The sequence below is a fragment of the Pantherophis guttatus genome, chromosome 14 (assembly GCF_059756535.1).
Source record: "Pantherophis guttatus breed Tessera chromosome 14, ASM5975653v1, whole genome shotgun sequence".
Classification (NCBI taxonomy): domain Eukaryota; kingdom Metazoa; phylum Chordata; class Lepidosauria; order Squamata; family Colubridae; genus Pantherophis; species Pantherophis guttatus.
Window position 1 is genome coordinate 5,455 of NC_142076.1, and position 19,994 is coordinate 25,448.

General features: G+C 57.3%; 1 non-coding gene and 1 pseudogene across 1 annotated transcript; both read right to left on the bottom strand.

The window, feature by feature from the left end:
- Nucleotides 1-8,111: 8,111 nt before the first annotated feature.
- On the bottom strand, nucleotides 8,112-8,264 carry LOC117659225 (5.8S ribosomal RNA). Its single transcript, XR_004589408.1, has one exon. It is a non-coding gene; the product is annotated as a 5.8S ribosomal RNA (ribosomal RNA).
- Nucleotides 8,265-16,675: 8,411 nt separating this feature from the next.
- Nucleotides 16,676-17,373, bottom strand: LOC148112074 (28S ribosomal RNA; annotated as a pseudogene; the record flags this gene model as incomplete).
- Between the last annotated feature and the right edge of the window lie 2,621 nt (nucleotides 17,374-19,994).

Consider the following 19,994-nt stretch of genomic DNA (forward strand, 5'->3'; position numbering starts at 1 on the left):
GGCTGGCTTTATCTACGTCAGGGATATTCAAATCTCTGCCATCAATAGAGTTGGATAGCAATAATTTCCACCCTTCCCTCACTTCTGCTTTGGTTGTTACTACTGTTCCACCTAGCCTGCATGGCCGGTCCATGCGGCGTTCCAAGGTCTGGAAGGAGGTCTGGCGTTGTACTATCTGAAACAAGGTAGCAGGGTTTGATGCCACCTTCTCCAGCCTTCTTTGTTGCAGAAGTGGGATCGTGGTGGAAAAACATGGCAGACCCAGTCCTCCATCTAGGACGTGAGCGTGAAAGTATCCCACTGGTGTATCGGTAGGAAGCCGAAGCCAACGACGCACCGCGGCTCTGGTTAGGCAAGTCTAGCCGTTTCAAGGTGTTTCGGTGGGCATGACCGAGGACAAGTTCATGGGTGAACTTTGGCACTAGGTGGAATTTTAGACGCTTAAGTCACTGGTGCGGCTTAAGCGGTGCCTTGCTCAGCTCATTCAACAGAGAGTCTAGTATGCCAGTATGTTTTGGTATCATTCTCCCTTTCCAGTTAAATTGGAGGCCCAAGTATCTCACTGTGTCATCAGTCCCTAGGAGTTGGAGGGTATCTCCTTTGCACTTAAAGATGGTAGGGACTAGGGCCATACACTTATGTTTACCGTCTTTAGCAATGGTCAGACCGTGTGACTTCTTAGCGTTTAGTGACATACCAGCTCGTTGTAGGGCTTCAGATATTAGATGTAGTTTTTCCTGAAGCCTTGTAGATCTCTCTGCAAACAAAATTAGGTCATCAGTATAGGCTAGACTGCCAATTCGCTGGCCACCGAAGTCGAACCCTACATCGGGTAGCGACGATTTGATAATGTCATCGATGACCATTATAAAAAGGAGCGGGGAGAGAGGATCGCCTTGCCGAACGCCCCAACCACATTTGGTGGTCTCTGCAAGTCGTACAGTTGACTTTTTATAAAGGTGTTTCAGGTAGGATACCAGTGGAGGAGGCAGACCTGCTTCGTAGGCCACTCGGAAGAGACTCATATGCGACACCGTATCAAATGCCTTGGCAACATCTAGAAATAGCATTGCACATGGAACTCTATCCATGTGAACTCTACGGAGGATGGTATGGAGCAGGGTCGAAGCCTCCAGGCAGCCATCTCTTTGGAGAAAGGCGTGTTGGAGGGGAGACAACTGGAGCGTATCTCGAAGGCGCCAAGCCAGGATCTTGTGGAACGCTCATAGGATGGTCGAGGCAATTTATATACGCCTGTAGTCCCCAGGTGTTGTTGGGTCCTCAATCTTTGGCAGAAACACCACCCTGGAGCAGGAGAGGTGCTTCAGTGGACCACCAGCAGCTAGCATCAGATTGTAATAAGCAGCTAGCAAAAGCTGGTCCCAGGACAGCAGCTCCGTTGCAAGCAACCGGTCCAGCCCCGGTGCACTGGCTTTCATCTCTTTAAGGGCTGCTGTCACTTCAGATGGGATGATGGGCGTTATTAGGGGCCACAGGACTGCAGGTGGCTCTGCAGGTATTCTATTATCAATTGCACTCAGTGTTTTGAATACTGCCGCCCAGTAATCTTCCATCCCAGGTGGCATTGGAGCTGGACCTTTATAAGCGTTACGCCAGCGACCGGACAAAACAGTGGAGGCAGCATCATGGCGCCGGAGCTTGTAGAGCTTCTGTATCTCAGCATAGTTTGCTCTACAGATGGCTTTTTTGCTCCATTGGCGATTTACTCCAATAGGCCTGGTCACCAACGGCTTCCATTTATGTGGAAACCAGATCTTGGCATGTTTGTTCAGTCGGGACCTGCATTGTTTTTCATTAATCACTCCGAACTGTATGTCACGGGCAATCTGTGCCAGTTCATCGCTCCCCATCTTTTTTTCATTGAGATGGTCAGCCACAGATATTAGCATATTATTCCTCCATGAGGTAGTATTTAAGGAGTCCAGTTCATTTGTTGGTGTTGCGACTGGGCTCGTGGTCTGTTAATTAATAGGCTCTGGTCTACCTGGGTCTGCCATTTGGATAACAGGTGCTGGTCTACCTGGGTCTCCCATTCTCTCTGGGTGTACCTGGGAGAGGTTGGGCCCTGGTCTATCTTGGTCGTAAAGTCTCTCTGGGTGTTCTTGAGAGGAGTCATGCCTGGGTGTATCAGTAGGTGGAACCCAGTGTGTCAATTGAAGACGTTTCTTGATCGCTTCAAGCGATCGCTCTGGGAAATATGGTATTAGGAGAGGGTATAACATGGTTTTAGTCATACCTCCCTGCCAGAGTCTATCAGAGTGCCTCTTAAGGGCTTCATTGTCTTCCTGGGTCCACGGCAGGCGTTTAGTCGGAAGAGCTGCAACCCGTTTGGCATTTACCTCTGCCGGATGGCGTTTGGCTTGGTGTTGGCCAAGGCCCCTTTTGCTATTAAATTGGGACCCACAAAAACAGTGGTAGCTGGGTCTAGTATTATCGTCTTGGTTACCAACGTTACAGGTGTTTCCATCTTTGTTACTGGGGTCCATAGTTCCAGGGGAACTAGGACTAGTACAATATCACTTGAGTAAACCAGTAACTAACGCTCTACAAAAGCAAGTCGTATAGAGGGGGTGGCTTGGATCTTAGCTCTGGTATTAAAGTACCATATCCGGCGGGCACCACGGCGAGGTGTCCAAGCCTGTAACTATACATAGAGAGTCATAGTTACTCCCGCCGTTTACCCGCGCTTCATTGAATTTCTTCACTTTGACATTCAGAGCACTGGGCAGAAATCACATCGCGTCAACACCCGCCGCGGGCCTTCGCGATGCTTTGTTTTAATTAATTCCCCTGGTCCGCGCCAGTTCTAAGTCAGCTGCTAGGTGCCGGCTGAGGCAGGATGACAGGCCGCCACTGGCCCCGGGAGGGGGGAGGGACGGCTGCCGCCCGCCGCAGTTGGGGCGATCCACGGAGCGGGAGGCGCGGAGGCTCGTGATGGGGGTCAACCCGTCGAGCCCTGCCCAGGAATGCTGGGGTCACAGCCCAGCCAACGACAGCGGGGGAAGCCTTTGTTGCGGCGCCGGAACGGGCACGACACCACCCCCTCGCACTGCGTGGCGGCGACTGGCATGGAGGCCCGGCCCGCCAGGAGCGGCCCGATGCGTGCCCCCCTTCCCTCCCCGGTCAGAGGGAGGGCGGGTAACGCGCGCAGGCACTGCCTCGGACATCTGGGGGACGTGCCTTCCGGTCCCGCACGCACCACGGGCAGGGCGGTGGGCAGGCAGCTCGGCGCCGCAAGTGGCGTTCCCCGGGCCAAAACCGCCCCTCGGGGGGCACGGTCAGACGGGATGACCCGCCGCAGGCCCTGACCTCTCTTCGGCGTTTCTCGCTCGCTCACCGCGCGCCGAACGGCCGTCGGACGACCCCCTCTTTCTCCCTTCTCGCTCGTTTCTTCCTTCGCGTGTCTCGTGACGAGTGGGCCGCGACGCGGACACGGCCATGCCGCTACACCGGGTGCCGACTGGGCGGACGGACCCCGCCGCTCCCCGGTCCCGCCGACAGCGTCAACGGCCGTAGGGGAGGCACCCCCGTCCAGCCTCGCATTCTTTCCCTCTGCGCTCTCTCTCTGGGGGGGACGCGCAGGGCAGCGGGAGGGCGGCCGCGAGACTGCTCACCCGCCCGCCCCCGTGGGTTGCCGACGGCCGGCCTCGGGCACTCGCCCGGCGAGGCCGCAACGCAGCGCGGGAGGCAGCGTCGGGACGCCCACGCACGCGGGACGCCTCCCCAGCTGGGTTTGGTAATGATACTTCCGCAGGTTCACCTACGGAAACCTTGTTACGACTTTTACTTCCTCTAGATAGTCAAGTTCGACAGTCTTCTCGGCGCTCCGCCAGGGCCGAAGCCGACCCTGGCGGGGCCGATCCGAGGACCTCACTAAACCATCCAATCGGTAGTAGCGACGGGCGCGGAGGTGCGGGGGCCGCGGGCCACGGTCGGGGACCACCGCCGTCGAATCGGTGCCCGCGACGGGCCCTGGAGGTGTCTGCGACGGGCAGACAGCCCGGTTTACCGGGATGGCCTTGGGCGGGTCCGGCTTACCGGGGCCTCGGCCAGACTGCAGTGTTTCTGTTTCCCCGCCATGATGGATGTACGGGATCCCGGTTCCAGGGCCGCGGGCCTCGGTTGGGGTCCTCTGCTGCCGCCTCGGTGCCTGTGACGGGCCCCGGGGGTGTCCGCAACGGACAGACGGCCCGGTTTACCGGGATGGCCTTGGGTGGGTCCGGCTTACTGGGGCCTCGGACGGATTAGTCTTTCTGTTCCTCTGCCACGATGGATGTACGGGATCCCGGCGTGGGGGCTGTGGGCCTCGGTTGGGGACCTCCGCTGTCGCCTCGGTGTCCGCGACGGGCAGCCGTTCCGGTCTATCGGGACACTCGGGCGGCCACAGGCGGGACCGGAGTAGGGTGTCTCTTTTTCCCCGCCTTGATAGATGTACGGGACCCTTTGGGGACAATGGCCGTCGCGACGGACCCCGGGGATGTCCGCGATGGGCAGACGGCCGGGTCTACCAGGACGCTCGGGCGGGACTGGTCGACCGGTGGTCCAGCCAGATTGGAGCCTCCATTTCTCTTTCCCTGCTGTGATGTCACGGATGAGAGGTTTCTTCTGAGTGGACCGCGGGCCTCGGTCGGGGACGTCCACCATCGCCTCGGTGCCCGCGCCGGGCCCCGGGGGTGTCCGCGATGGGGAGACGGCCGGGTCTACTGGGACGGCCATGGGCGGGTCCGGCTTACTAGGGTCTCGGTCGGATTAGTCTTTCTGTTCCCCCGCCATGATGGATGTACGGGATCCCGGCTCCGGGGCCGCGGGCCTAGGTCGGGGACCCCCGCCGTCGCCTCGGTGCCCGCGCAGGGCCCCGGGGGTGTCTGCGACGGGCAGACGGCCGGGTCTACTGGGACAGCCATGGGCGGGTCCGGCTTACTGGGGCCTCGGTCGGATTAGTCTTTCTGTTCCCCCGCCACGATGGATGTACAGGATCCTGGCTCCGGGGCCGCGGGCCTCGGTCGGGGACCCCCACTGTCGCCTCAGTGCCCGCGACGGGACCCGGGGGTGTCCGCGACGGGCAGACGGCCGGGTCTACTGGGACGGCCATGGGCGGGTCCGGCTTACTGGGGCCTTGGTAAGATTAGTCTTTCTGTTCCCCCGCCACGATGGATGTACAGGATCCTGGCTCCGGGGCCGCGGGCCTCGGTCGGGGACCCCCACTGTCGCCTCAGTGCCCGCGACGGGACCCGGGGGTGTCCGCGACGGGCAGACGGCCGGGTCTACTGGGACGGCCATGGGCGGGTCCGGCTTACTGGGGCCTTGGTAAGATTAGTCTTTCTGTTCCCCCGCCACGATGGATGTACAGGATCCTGGCTCCGGGGCCGCGGGCCTCGGTCGGGGACCCCCACCCTCGCCTCGGTGCCCGCGACGGGACCCGGGGGTGTCCGCGACGGGCAGACGGCCGGGTCTACTGGGACGGCCATGGGCGGGTCCGGCTTACTGGGGCCTCGGTAAGATTAGTCTTTCTGTTCCCCCGCCACGATGGATGTACAGGATCCTGGCTCCGGGGCCGCGGGCCTCGGTCGGGGACCCCCACCCTCGCCTCGGTGCCCGCGACGGGACCCGGGGGTGTCCGCGATGGGGAGACGGCCGGGTCTACCGGGATGCTCGGGCGGACCGGAGCCTCCGTTTCTCTTTCTCTGCCGTGATGTCGCGTGGGAGCATCGCGGCGGGAGGGCTCCACTTCAGTCCCGGCGGGCCTCGGCCAGCGAACCGCGGCGCGAGCAGGGAAGCCGGATAGGATCCCGGCGCGGGTCCGAGGGGCCTCGGTCGGGGACCCCCGCCGTCGCCTCAGTGCCCGCGACGGGCCCCGGGGCTGTCCACGACTGGCAGCCGTCCTGGTTTACCAGGACCGCCTTGGGCGGGTCCGGCTTACCAGGGCCCCGGCCAGATCACTCTTTCTGTTCCCCTGCCACGATGGATGTACGTGATCCCGGCTCCGGGGCCGCGGGCCTCGGTCAGGGACCCCCGCCGCCGCCTCGGTGCCCGCGCAGGGCCCTGGGGGTGTCCGTGACGGGCAAACGGCCGGGTCTACTGGGACGGCCATGGGCGGGTCCGGCTTACCGGGGCCTCAGCCGGATTAGTCTTTCTGTTCCCCTGCCACGATGGATGTACGGGATCCCGGCATGGGGGCTGCGGGCCTCGGTTGGGGACCTCTGCCGTCGCCTCGGTGTCCGCGACGGGCAGCCGTTCTGGTCTATCGGGACACTCGGGCGGCCACAGGCAGGACCGGACTACGGTGTCTCTTTTTCGCCGCCTTGATAGATGTACGGGATCCCGGCGCGGAGACCGCCGGCCTCGTTCGGGGACCTACACTGTCGCGACGGGCCCCGAGGTTGTCCGCGACAGGCAGACGGCCGGGTCTACTGGCACGGCCATGGGCGGGTCCGGCTTACTGGGGCCTCGGTAAGATTAGTCTTTCTGTTCCCCCGCCACGATGGATGTACAGGATCCTGGCTCCGGGGCCGCGGGCCTCGGTCGGGGACCCCCACCCTCGCCTCGGTGCCCACGACGGGACCCGGGGGTGTCCGCGATGGGCAGACGGCCGGGTCTACTGGGACGGCCATGGGCGGGTCCGGCTTACTGGGGCCTCGGTAAGATTAGTCTTTCTGTTCCCCCGCCACGATGGATGTACAGGATCCTGGCTCCGGGGCCGCGGGCCTCGGTCGGGGACCCCCACCCTCGCCTCGGTGCCCGCGACGGGACCCGGGGGTGTCCGCGATGGGGAGACGGCCGGGTCTACCGGGATGCTCGGGCGGACCGGAGCCTCCGTTTCTCTTTCTCTGCCGTGATGTCGCGTGGGAGCATCGCGGCGGGAGGGCTCCACTTCAGTCCCGGCGGGCCTCGGCCAGCGAACCGCGGCGCGAGCAGGGATTGCCGGATAGGATCCCGGCGCGGGTCCGAGGGGCCTCGGTCGGGGACCCCCGCCGTCGCCTCGGTGCCCGCGACGGGCCCCGGGGCTGTCCACGACTGGCAGCCGTCCTGGTTTACCAGGACCGCCTTGGGCGGGTCCGGCTTACCAGGGCCCCGGCCAGATCACTCTTTCTGTTCCCCTGCCACGATGGATGTACGTGATCCCGGCTCCGGGGCCGCGGGCCTCGGTCAGGGACCCCCGCCGTCGCCTCGGTGCCCGCGCAGGGCCCTGGGGGTGTCCGTGACGGGCAAACGGCCGGGTCTACTGGGACGGCCATGGGCGGGTCCGGCTTACCGGGGCCTCAGCCGGATTAGTCTTTCTGTTCCCCTGCCACGATGGATGTACGGTATCCCGGCATGGGGGCTGCGGGCCTCGGTTGGGGACCTCTGCCGTCGCCTCGGTGTCCGCGACGGGCAGCCGTTCTGGTCTATCGGGACACTCGGGCGGCCACAGGCAGGACCGGACTACGGTGTCTCTTTTTCCCCGCCTTGATAGATGTACGGGATCCCGGCGCGGAGGCCGCCGGCCTCGTTCGGGGACCTACACTGTCGCGACAGGCCCCGAGGTTGTCCGCGACAGGCAGACGGCCGGGTCTACCAGCACGGCCATGGGCGGGTCCGGCTTACCGGGGGCCCGGCCGGATTAGTCTTTCTGTTCCCCTGCCATGATGGATGTACGGTATCCCAGCGTGGGGGTTGTGTGCCTTGGTCGGGGACCTCCGCCGTTGCCTCAGTGCCCGCGCCGGGCCCCGGGGGTGTCCGCGATGGGCAGCCATCCCGGTCTACCAGGACGCTCGGGCGGCCACGGGCAGGACAGGTTTACCGGGGCCTCGGCTGGACTAGAGTGTTTCTGTTTCCCCGCCTTGATGGATGTACGGGATCCCGGCGCAAGGGCCGCGGGCCTCGGTCGGGGCCTCCGCCGTCGCCTCGGTGCCCGCACCAGGGCCCGGGGATGTCCGCGACAGGCACCCGTCCCGGTCTACCAGGACGCTTGGGCGGGACCGGTTTACCCGGGCCTCGGCCGGACTAGAGACTCGACAGGGACTCGGACGCCAACCCCGACGCCACACGCGGGGAGGCGCCTGGACCGAGGCGGGAGGGCGGGGTTGCACTCACGGTGATTGAACCGTTGGCGGTGCTCCGACGGGCGTAGCCCCGGGAGGAACCCAGGGCCGCAAGTGCGTTCAAAGGGTCGATGACCAATGTGTCCTGCAATTCACATTAATTCTCGCAGCTAGCTGCGTTCTTCATCGACGCACGAGCCAAGTGATCCACCACTAAGAGTTGTCACTGTCGGTTAAGCTGTGGCGGCTCGCGCCCGCCCACGGAAAGATAAACAAGACGAGACGCAAACAGCTGGGTTTCAATGCATAAAGGACCGGGCGCTCGGCTCGGCCCGGGACCCCTCGGCTCGGGACGCCCCGCGGCCACCGGGCGGGACGTATGGAGTCGAGGCGGAGCTCCCCGGTCCCCGGCCTCGCCACGTGAGGCAGCTCGAGGCTTTGAACCGCCACCGACCCCCGGGCGGGGGGCGACGTCTCAGGTACCTGGCCCACGTGTTTGGGGAGGAAAACTGGCGGCACGGATAGGCCGACCCCTCCAGCGCGGCAACCGCGACGCCGCCGGCCCCAGCCTCAGCCGGGCGGTGCGCCAACCGCGCGCGGATGGGGACGCCCTGAGGGGAGAACGGCCGCAGCAGCCGCCCGCCTCTCCACCCTTCGGGCCTGTGGAAGTTTCCCTCCGATCGGTCCGACGCACCCGAGGGGAAGAGGGGCGGGAGCCGGCCCGGCCCGCGGGGTCCGGCTCTCGGTCGCAAAGACGGACAGAAGGAAGGACAGACAAAGCAAGATAGAGGAGTGGGAGCGGCCCGCCCGGAGCGGCCCAACGCGCGCCCCCCTTCCCTCCCCAGTCAGAGGGAGGGCTGGTAACGCACGCCAGCACCGCCTTGGATGTCCGGGGTCCCGCCTCTCCTCGGCGTCTCTTGCTCACTCGCCGCGCCCCTCGCGTGCCGAACGGCAGTCGGACGACCCCCTCTTTCTCCCTTATCGCTCGTTTCTTCCTTCTCGCGTCTTGCAACCGGAGCGGGCCGCAACGCGGACACGGCCATGCCGCTCTACCGGGCACCGACCAGGCAGACGGACCCCGCCGCTCCCCGGTCCTGCCGACTGCGTCGACCTCCGTAGGGGCTGTGGGAGGCCCCCCCGTTTGGCCTCTCCTTCTTTCCCTTCTGCGCTCTCTCTCTGGGGGGGACGCGCGGGGCGGCGGGAGGGCGGCCGCGAGACCGCTCACTCGCCCGTCCCCGTGGGGCGCTGACGGTCAGCCTCGGGCACTCGAAGGCGAGGCCGCACCGTGGCGCGGGAGGCAGCATCAGGACTCCCGCGCGCGCAGGACGCCTCCCCGGCTGGGTCCAGTAATGATCCTTCCACAGGTTCACTTACAGAAACCTTGTTACGACTTTTACTTCCTCTAGATAATCAAGTTCGACTGTCTTCTCGGTGCTCCGCCAGGCCGAGGCCGACGGTCTACCGGGATGCTCGGGTGGCCACGGGTCGGACCGGTTTACTGGGGCCTCAGCCGGACTAGAGTGTTTCTGTTTCCCCGCCTTAATGGATGTACCGGATCCCGGGGCAGGGGCCGCGGGCCTCGGTCGGGGACCTCCGCCATCGCCTCGGTGCCCGCGCCGAGCTCCGGGGTTGTCCGCGACGGGCAGCCGTCCCGGTCTACCAGGACGCTTGGGCGAGACCGGTTTACCCGGGTCTCGGTCGGACTAGAGCAGCGGTTCTCAACCTGGGGGTCGCGACCCCTTGGGTGTCGAACGGCCATTTCACAGAGGTCGCCAAAGCCCTCTCGCCCCCCCCCACATGCCTTCACTCACCCTCACCCTCTGCCTCTGTTGGATCGCCTGGTCGCCGTTCGCTTACCCCGCCCACTCCCAATCTATTGCTGCCTCCAGAGTCCCAGCTAATGGCTAGAGGGAAAAAAAACTTTAAATTCTTGCTTCAAAGAGCTAGCTGCAAAGAGGTAAATTCCTGGAGCAAATTTTTTCCCCCTAGCTATGCTGAAAAGTGAAATTGAAAGTAAAGAAGCAGGGTCTTTGCTGTAACGTGACAAAATGAGGCAGAGAGATTTCTTTTTCTTTTTCCTCACCAAAAAAGGTAGGTGCAAAATTGCAAACAATGGGAAATTTAGGGCAAGATGAGGTTCAAGATTTTAAAACACAAAAGAAAAAAAGCTCTATTTAACTAGGGAATTGTAATAATTGAGATACTATTAATTGTATATTGTGTTGAAAGCAGAAATAGGAAGGTTGAGAACCACTGCATTAGATATACCCTCCACCATCCCAGCATTATAGGTGGAACGCAAACTTATCTCTGTGATGCCTTTCCTTAGCTCTCTCAGAACTTTATATGGCAAAGGATTCCACTGATATTGATCTGTCCCTGGGGATTAACCTTCTGTATGACAAAAAAAGCTTGGAGACTCTCTGCAATTTCTACCCGAGTGAGAGTTCCTTTTTGTTGCTTTTCCTGAAACCCTGCTCTGACAGCTGAAAATGTCTCCTGTAAAGGAGAAACCAATAAAGGAGCTGTCGGGGAACTAATTTCTACTGGCTGTGGATCCAGCAAAGTTAGCTGAACATAAAGCGGAGGGAGAGCAGACCCCTGATCAGAAGACAGAGAGAGAGATGGAGACGGTGCCTTGAGTTTATGAGTCCCCATAACCTCTACTGCTTCCTTACATTTCTGCCACAGCATTATTTCTGCTCGTAGCGGTGAGTCTAACTCACTTAACTTAATTCCTGCCATTCCATTATCTGCAGCTTTTTTGCATGAAGCCTCTGCTGAGCTGAGAGTTCCCCCCCCATACTCACGAATTTTTGAGAGCGAAGTTCGCTGTGGTGCACATGGGCTCGTCCGGCCAAGTAAGCATAGGAGGAATCATGTCGGGGTCACCAGATGTTGTTTCGATGAAGAAAGACGCGTAGGCATCATGATGGTTCACGGGAAGGCCCTTCGGTGGGAGGGCACCTTGATCAAGGTACTTCAGTGTGAAAGTACCTTGGGGAAGGCACCCTGACTCCATCCAGAAGGCTTCCTTTTATTGTCATTTTACAACTATCATGGCAAAACATCAATCAACGTTTACGGATGCTGATTGGCTAAAGAAAGCTCGTGAAGTCCACATGGATCCCTCATGTTACCCTCATGTTATTTCCTGTGACAAACAATGCTACGTGCTGAGTTGCATATCTTGATATAGGTTTTCTTGCCAGACATCCTGTCTTTACATTTCTGTCTTTACATCTCTGATAAGATTAGGACTATGTGCTGACGTTGTTTACTCAGTGCGGTTTGCCGACAACTGAGGTCACACCGTCCCCACAGTGGTTTCTCATCGGGTGTCTTGTGTGCGCTCTATACGTTTCGTCAATCCCGTTTAATATCCCTCCCTCCCTCCCTTCCTCTCCTTGCTTTCTTTCATTGCTTCTGCTAATATCATTTCCAGAATGATAACCCTGAACCTGAACCTGAACCTAACCCTAACCCTAACCCTAACCCTAAAACTTTTTTCTCTAACCCTAGCCTTAACTCTAAAACTTTTTTCTCTAACCCTAACCCTACAACTTTTTCCCCTAACCCTAACCCTAATCCTAACCCTAAAACTTTTTTCTCTAACCCTAACTCTACAACTTTTTTCTCTAACCCTAACCCTAACCGTAACCACACTTTCAACTTAAAACCATTTTTAGATTTAAAGTCTTTCGATTTAAAGACGGGCAGACAGCCCGATCTACCGGGCCGGTCCGGCGGCCTCGGCTGGACCGGAGTCTCTGTTTCTGTTTCCCTGCCACAATGGATGTAGCGTGCGAGGGATTGCTTTAAATAGCTGGTTTTAAGTGAAAAGTTTCCGTTCTTGCCTAGAGCTCTTGCTATCGCAAGCCTTCCGATCCAAGCTCCCATCGCAGTTTCAAGCGTCCTACTTTCTGGGTTGGGAAAATCGAGGCGGTGAGACCTGACGCTCGCTTCCCCGACCTCGATCCTAACCCTTCTTCTAATGGTCTTTCTAATGCCAGCAGCGCTCAGCAGGGCTCGCCCCCCCGCCTCACCGGGTAAGTGAAAAAACGATCAGAGTACTGGTATTTCACCAGTTGCCCGGGCGGGCCTCCCACTTGTTCTACGCCTCTCATGTCTCTTCACAGGGCCAGACTAGAGTCAAGCTCAACAGGATCTTCTTAGAGATGACAACCGGGAGTTGGACAACAGGGGTGGTAGCCGGTACAGCAGCCCAGCGACGGATGTCTGCCACACGATCAGGACGACCATACTTGGAGGTTTTAATGTCCCAGGTCTCCTCCACTTGATAGCCAGCAACGATCGATATGTCGAGGATCCACAGCTGGTTCATCATCTCAACGATCAGGTCCGGCTTGATGAAGGAGGCTCCTGATGGAATCACCGATTCCATTCTCGTACGGAGGCCCTTTCAGCGCAGCAGCCTCTCGAGGCACCATAGTACTCGGTTGTGGCGTGCGCATCTGGCATCGTGAGTCAGTTCGCAGACTTGCAGGATGTGGTTTTGGGTTTCAGGGGCACAACAGGCACCTCTACAAGTCCTGTCGGTGACTTGTCTGTTATTGCCCCGCGCGCTCCTGGCCTTGGTGGGAAACAGACCACCTCTCAGCTGGATTGCCCTAATGTAGAGTCGGGGGTAGATCGTGGCTGGATGACGGAGCCATTCATGGCTGGCTTTGTCTACGTCAGGGATATTCAATTCTTTGCCATCGACAGTTTTGTCTTTTAAAATAAATACATGGCCATAACGAGAATAATCATCGACTACCGTTAAAAAATAACGCCCCTTGCCAAGGGAGGGCCTAAAAGGACCAACCAAATCCATGTGTACCAGCTGATAAGGGTACCTTGCACGTCAGGAAGAAACGTTAGGTATAGCAGCAGTTTTTGATTTGGCTGCCTTACAGATGGCACATTCCAAATAGGTATTACAATTCTTTATCTTAAGCCCATCAGAAAAATCTTGCATTTTCCTAATAACCGGGAAGCTGGCATGGCCTAGCCTGCGGTGTAAAATATGTGCACAATCCAAATGTAAAGGTTTACCCATGCATACTTTGTCAACCTTATGTATGTTATCATTACCAGTCTTGGTCTGTGCAGTAATGACAGTAGGCACTGGATTAATGGTCACCTTAGAGTTTCTCAGGGTTGGCTGAGGAGTTGTGATCTTAATGGGCTCAGCCTTAATGGCTTTGGATATCCTAGGAGCCGGTTTAGGAGCTTCATTGGTATTAGGGCCAGCATTCTTGAGTTTGGACAACCTGGGGGTTGGCACAGGAGCTTTCTGCTCTATCTGGGCGCTAGCCCCCTCTTATTAGGTGCCTTATGCCTTTTGACCTTTGCTTTTGGGGAAAAATAAGGCAAATTGTTGATTTTTACAATATCTCCAACAACATCCCCACTTTCGAAAAGATAACCTCCACCCTTCTCACAATACCAGTTTTACATTTTTATCCTCAGTCAATTTTAAAATACTTAAAAGGTTGTTCTTGATTGAGGGAACATGCAGTGCCCCAGTAACATCTCCTATACCAGGCACATTGATCACGCCTTCCCCAGTTACCTCTGCCTTGTCCCCGGTGGCAACTTTTACTGAGGACTTGAGTGGGTGTAAAATCTTAAATCGTTGCTTCTTGTTAGCTATATGCGTTGATGCACCTGAATCAAGAAGCCACAGCCCCTCAGCATCTTGTACCTGGGAGGTGGGATTGTCACCTGTGACACTACAGAATTGGTATCCTTTATGACCACCTCCCCCTCTTACACGGCCTCTTTTATTTTTATTATGCTTAGGTCCAGCCGTGTTGGCCCTAGAGCGAGGGCACTCCCTTTTAAAGTGACCTTGCATGCCACAGTCAAAGCAGGTGGGAAGGGTATTAATCCTTTCACTTGTGTCCTGGCGCCTCCTCTGAGGCCTAGGCCTGTGGTATGCCTCCTTCATTTCTTGTTGTTCCTCATCTCTGCGCCTTAAATCTTCCTCAATAAAGCGACCATAAAAGTATTCTATGTCTTTGTTCCCTAGAAACCCCTTCTAGAGAAATAATGAAGGGACTCCAGGATTTGTCTAGGGAGTTCAACATTACACTAATTAAAGTGGATTCAGGATTCTCCCCCCTTTGTATAAGCTCATGCCTCATGGCTTTAAGCGTTGCCAAATGTTCCCCCATCTTGACACCAGGTTTGAGTTTATAATTGTGAAAAATTCTTGACAATCTGGTGGTTGCAGCCATATTGTCACTATGGAACAAATTATATAGGGCAGTCCAAACTTCCTGAGGTATGAGACCATCTGAAAGACTGGCATACAGAGCTGTGTCTATAGAACTTAACAGGGTTGTGTAAGCTCTTTTATGCAGGAACTCGATTTCAGGGCTCCAAGGTAAAGGAGGTGGTCTTTTAATCATGTCCAGGGTATTTTCTCTTAAGAGAATTATCTGAATCTCTTTACACCATTTTTTAAAATTCTGACCACTTAAATGTAATTTTTCAAAATTATTTGGCAAAGTTACAAAACTATTACCATTAAACTGCACGGGGAGTTGTTCAAAGGGCTGAAAAGAGCCTGTTGTGAATGGCATTGGGATCCCTAAGCCTGGGATCGATTGCTTAGGTCTGGCTCCTTCTTGTAGTCTTTCTGTAGTTTGAAGCAACTGGGCACATGCAGGAAATGGAGCATGCTCCAAAGCCTTTTCTTGTTGGAGCTCTGATCTCCCTCTCTGGGTTCTGAAGTCAGGCCTGGCTGAAGCCTCAGCATAGGCCTGAAAATCAGCTGGGTGGCAGGGAAACCTTGGAGGAGCTGGAAGAAGGCCTGGAGATCTTTCAGAAGACTGGAGGCACATCAGATGAGGTGGGTCTGGGACCTCGGGGTGGCTGGTGGGTGGTTGCTCCCTAATTTCCAGGGCGGTGATCAGGGTCTCTATGGCTTCTTTGATGGTTGCCGTGGTAGCCGCAGCCTGGCAAGGGGCTTGTAGATTCGGAGTGGTCCTCTGGGCCACTGGAGTGCTAAACTGACTGGCTGACGTTGTAGGCCTGGCTCGTGGTTCTGGCAGAGTGCCCAGGGGAGCACCCATCTTGGGGGAAGTTGGCTCCAGAAGGGAGCTGGCGGACATTTTGTTTGGTGGGAAACTGTGTGAGGGGAGAGTTTCTCTGGCGGCAGGCGCCATCTTGGAGAGATCAGGCAGGGGAGTCCTGACCGGGACGGCAGGCATCTCTGGTGCTGCCCTTGTCTTCAGGAGGGAGGCGAGCGCTGCTCGGCACTCCTCTTCTGACATCTCAGCCACTTGCCTCTCCAGGCTTTCGTCTTGTCCTTCTGCCCCCTCGTCGTCAGTGCTGAAGAAGCCTTCTCCAGCATTGCTTGGCTCAGGCCCTGGGATCTCTTGCTGCATCTGGGTGGCCTCTGGCTGCCAGGTTGTAGCTGGATGGAAATCCCCTTCGATGTTTTCCATCGATTCAGACTGGGGCTGATGTGAAGTTCTCCTCCGTTGAAGGCCTCTGGTCAAAACAGGGGAACTTCTCTCACAGGTTATTTTGGAGGGCATCTTGCTTTTTCAACAGCTCCTGGAGTGGAGTTCTGCTACCATTCCCTCTGCTACCATTCTGTGGAGTTGGGATTGAAGAAACACCCAGGAGCATAGAAGAGTTCAGAGGCAGATGCATAAATAAATGTCTTAAACGTATTGATTCATATGATAAATCATATTAACTATGTACAACCAGGGTGGATAAAAATCAATGATTTTTTTAAAAAATCAAAAAAATCAGATTTTTTTGATTGAAATTGGATTTTTTTTATTTAAATCGGATTTATTTTAATAAAAAACTTTTGGGGTAAAAATCTATCGTAAGATAGTTTTCTATTTAAGATACATAAATAATTTAGTTTATTCAGCATGAAATGGAGCTTAGTTATGTAGCATGAGGCTGTATATTCTGCAACACGGACTATCGGTGAGTCAACAGTGAGTCAAAGGAGTAGCAGAGATGACAGTTGCTCTTTAAAAATTATGATTTAAATCGAGTTGATTTAAATCAAGCCTTTTTACTAGTGATTTAAATCGTGATTTAAATCGTGATTTAAATCAACTCGATTTAAATCAAATCCACCCTGTGTACAACAGAGATCAAGTCTCATGAGGAACAAACACAAGAAGTGAGAGAGATGGAGAGAGCAAGGTGGAAAAGGTTGGAGGGGGTTTTATATTCAGGGTAAGCCCCTCCTTTCCACATACGGGTGGAGGCACATCGCGGGCCTTCGTGATGCTTTGTTTTAATTAAACAGTCGGATTCCCCTGGTCCGCGCCAGTTCTAAGTCAGCTGCTAGGTGCCGGCCGAAGCGGGACAACGGGCCGCCGCCGGCCCCGCAAGGGGGGAGGGACGGCTGCCGGCCGCCGCAGCTGGGGCGATCCACAGGAAGGGTCTGGCTCGCCTCCGGAATCACCGCTGCGCCCCCCAACCCCGCCTGGCCCCCTGGAGGGGGCGGGGTGTGGGGAAGCACAGGCGCCTCTCCCAGCCGTGGTGCACGCCCAGCCCTGCTTTGCATCCCAGCCCGACCGGCCCAGCCCTCAGAGCCAATCCTTATCCCGAAGTTACGGATCCGGCTTGCCGACTTCGCTTACCACCAAGATCTGCGCCCGCGGCGGTTCCACCCGGCCCCGGCCCTAGGCTTCAAGGCCCACCGCAGCGGCCCTCCTCATCGCGGCCTAGCCCCCGGGGCACGCTTTGCCAGCGACGGCCAGGTATGGGCCGGACGCTCCAGCACCATGCATTTTCAGGGCTAGTTGATTCGGCAGGTGAGTTGTTGCACACTTCTTAGCGGATTCTGACTTCCATAGCCACCGTCCTGCTGTCTATATCAACCAACATCTTTTCTGGGGACTGATGAGCGTCGGCATTGGGCGCCTTAACCCGGCGTTCGGTTCATCCCGCAGCGCCAGTTCTGCTTACCAAAAGTGGCCCACACGGTGTCTCGCATTCCCCACCTGGCTCCACGCCACCAAGCCGGGCTTTTTACCCATTTAAAGTTTGAGAATAGGTTGAGATCGTTTCAGCCCCAAGGCCTCTAATCATTTGCTTGACCGGATAAAACTGTAGCAGCCTTGTCCCCACGAGCGCCAGCTATCCTGAGGGAAACTTCGGAGGGAACCAGCTACTAGATGGTTCGATTAGTCTTTTGCCCCTATACCCAGGTCGGACAATCGATTTGCACGTCAGGACTGCTACGGACCGCCACCAGAGTTTCCTCTGGCTTTGCCCTGCCCAGGCATGGCGACACCCGGATGGGACCGACGCGCGCACAGAACGGGTGAACTTCCCCTCGCTCCGCCACCGAGGTGGGGAGCAGGGCCGTTCGGTGGAGGGGGCCGGACACCGTCGAGGTCTGGACTTCGGGTGACGGAGGCCCAGAGGTCCCCGAACCCCAGCCACGCCGGAGGCTTCGCTCGCCCGACCCACAAGGGACTCAGACGCCAAACCCCGCGCCACACGTGGGGAGGTGCCCGGACCCAGGCTGGAGGGTGGGTTGTGCTCGCGGTGATTGAACCGTCGGCAATGCTCAGACAGGCGTAGCTCCAGGAGGAACTCGCCTTGATGGATGTACGGGATCCCGGCGTGGGGGCCACGGGCCTCGGTCGGGGACCTCCGCTGTCGCCTCGGTGCCCGCGACGGGCCCCGGGGGTGTCCGCGATGGGCAGACGGCTGGGTCTACCGGGATGCTCGGGCGGGACCGGTTGACCAGGGGCCCGGCCAGACCGGAGTCTTCGTTTCTCTTTCCCTGCCATGCTGTCGTGTGTGAGGGGTTCCTTCCAAGTGGACTGGGGCGGGAAGGCTCCGCTTTGGTCCCGACGGGCCCCGGCCAGGCAACCGGCACGAGCGGGGTTCACGGGACAGGATCCCGGCGCGGGGGCCGAGGGGCCTCGGTCGTTGTGGAATTGGGATCGTAGAAACACCCAGGAGCATAGAAGCGTTCAGAGGCAGATGCATAAATAAATGTCTTAAACGTATTTATTCATATGATAAATCATATTAACTATGTACAACAAAGATCAAGTCTCATGAGGAACAAAAACAAAAAGTGAGAGAGATGGAGAGAGCAAGGTGGACAAGGTTGGAGTGGGTTTTATACTCAGGGTAAGTCCCTCCTTTCCACATAGGGGTGGAGACACTCTCTGCCTCCACTGGTGTCTATATGACCCATGTGTCTATTATTATTATTATTATTTATTCAATTTATATCCCGCCCTTCTCCAAGTGGACTCAGGATGGTGCACAGCCAGAATTAAAACACATATCAATCCAAAATTTAAAATTATTAGAAGAATTAAATAACTGTGGCCCAAAAATTTAAAACATTGAAAACTAAAACCCATTTGGCAATTTAAAAAGCTAAAAAGACTAAAAAAGAGGGGGGGCGGGTGTTTCACACCAGCCCTGCTTGATGGAAAAGAAAAGTTTTTAGGGCACGACGAAAAACCCGAAAATCCGATATCTTTCGTATCTCCGGGGGCAAATCGTTCCAGAGGGCAGGAGCTGCCACGGAGAAGGCCCTCCCCCTGGGGGTCGCCAGCCGACATTGCCAGGCTGACGGCACCCTGAGGAGTCCCTCTCTGTGGGAGCGTACTGGTCGGTGGGAGGCTATCGGCAGCAGAAGGCGGTCCCGCAAATACCCAGGTCCCATGCCATGGAGCGCTTTAAAAGTGGTGACCAACACCTTGAAGCGCACCCGGAAGACCACTGGAAGCCAATGCAGCTCATGCAGGAGAGGTGTCACATGGGAGCGCCCCCTCGCTCCCATAATCCCCCGCGCGGCCGCATTCTGCACCAGTTGGAGCCTCCGGGTGCTCCTCAAGGGGAGCCCCATGTAGAGAGCATTGCAGTAGTCCAGGCGGGAAGTGACGAGTGCCTGAGTGATTGTGTGTAGGGAGTCCCGATCCAGAAAGGGACGCAACTGGCGAATCAGGCGGACCTGATAAAAAGCCCCCCTGGCCACGGCCGTCATATGCTCTTCTAAAGACAGCCGTGCATCCAGGAGGACACCCAAGTTGCGAGCCCTATCCGTGGGGGCTAATAACTCGCCCCCAATAGGCAGCGATGGCACCAGCTGGCTATATCGGGACGCCAGAAGCCACAGCCACTCGGTCTTGGAAGGGTTGAGTCAAAGCCTGTTACTCCCCATCCAGGTCCGCATGGCCTCCAGGAACCGAGACATCACTTCAAGGGCATCGTTGGGATGGCCTGGGGTGGAGATGTACAGCTGAGTATCATCAGCGTTCTGATGGAATTCCACCCCAAAGCCACGGATGATCTCGCCCAGCGGCTTCACATAAATGTTGAACAGAAGGGGCGAGAGGACCGACCCCTGCGGTACCCCACAAGCAAGGCACCTCGGGGTTGATCTCTGCCCCCCTGCCAACACCGACTGCGAGATAGGAGGAGAACCACCACAAAACGGTGCCCCCACTCCCAACCCCTCCAACCGGCACAGCAGGATACCATGGTCGATGGTTTCAAAAGCCACTGAGAGATCTAACAGAACCAGGATAGAGGAGCAACCCCTATCCCAAGCCCTCCAGAGATCATCCACCAATGCAACCAATGCCGTTTCCGTGCTGTTCCCTAGCCTGAAGCCGGACTGGAGCGGATCCAGATAGACAGCTTCATTCAGGTACCCAGGAAGCTGTCGCACCACCACACTCTCAACAACCTTCGCCAAGAAGGGAAGGTTGGAGACTGGACGATAGTTAGCCAAAACAGCCAGATCCAGAGCAGGCTTCTTGAGGAGGGGCCTCACCACCGCCTCTTTCAAGGCGGATGGCAAGACACCCTCACTCAAGGAAGCATTGATAATCCCCTGGAGCCAGCCTCGCGTAACCTCCCGGGAGGCCAGCACAAACCAGGAGGGACATGGGTCCAATACACATGTGGTCGCATTCAGCCACCCCA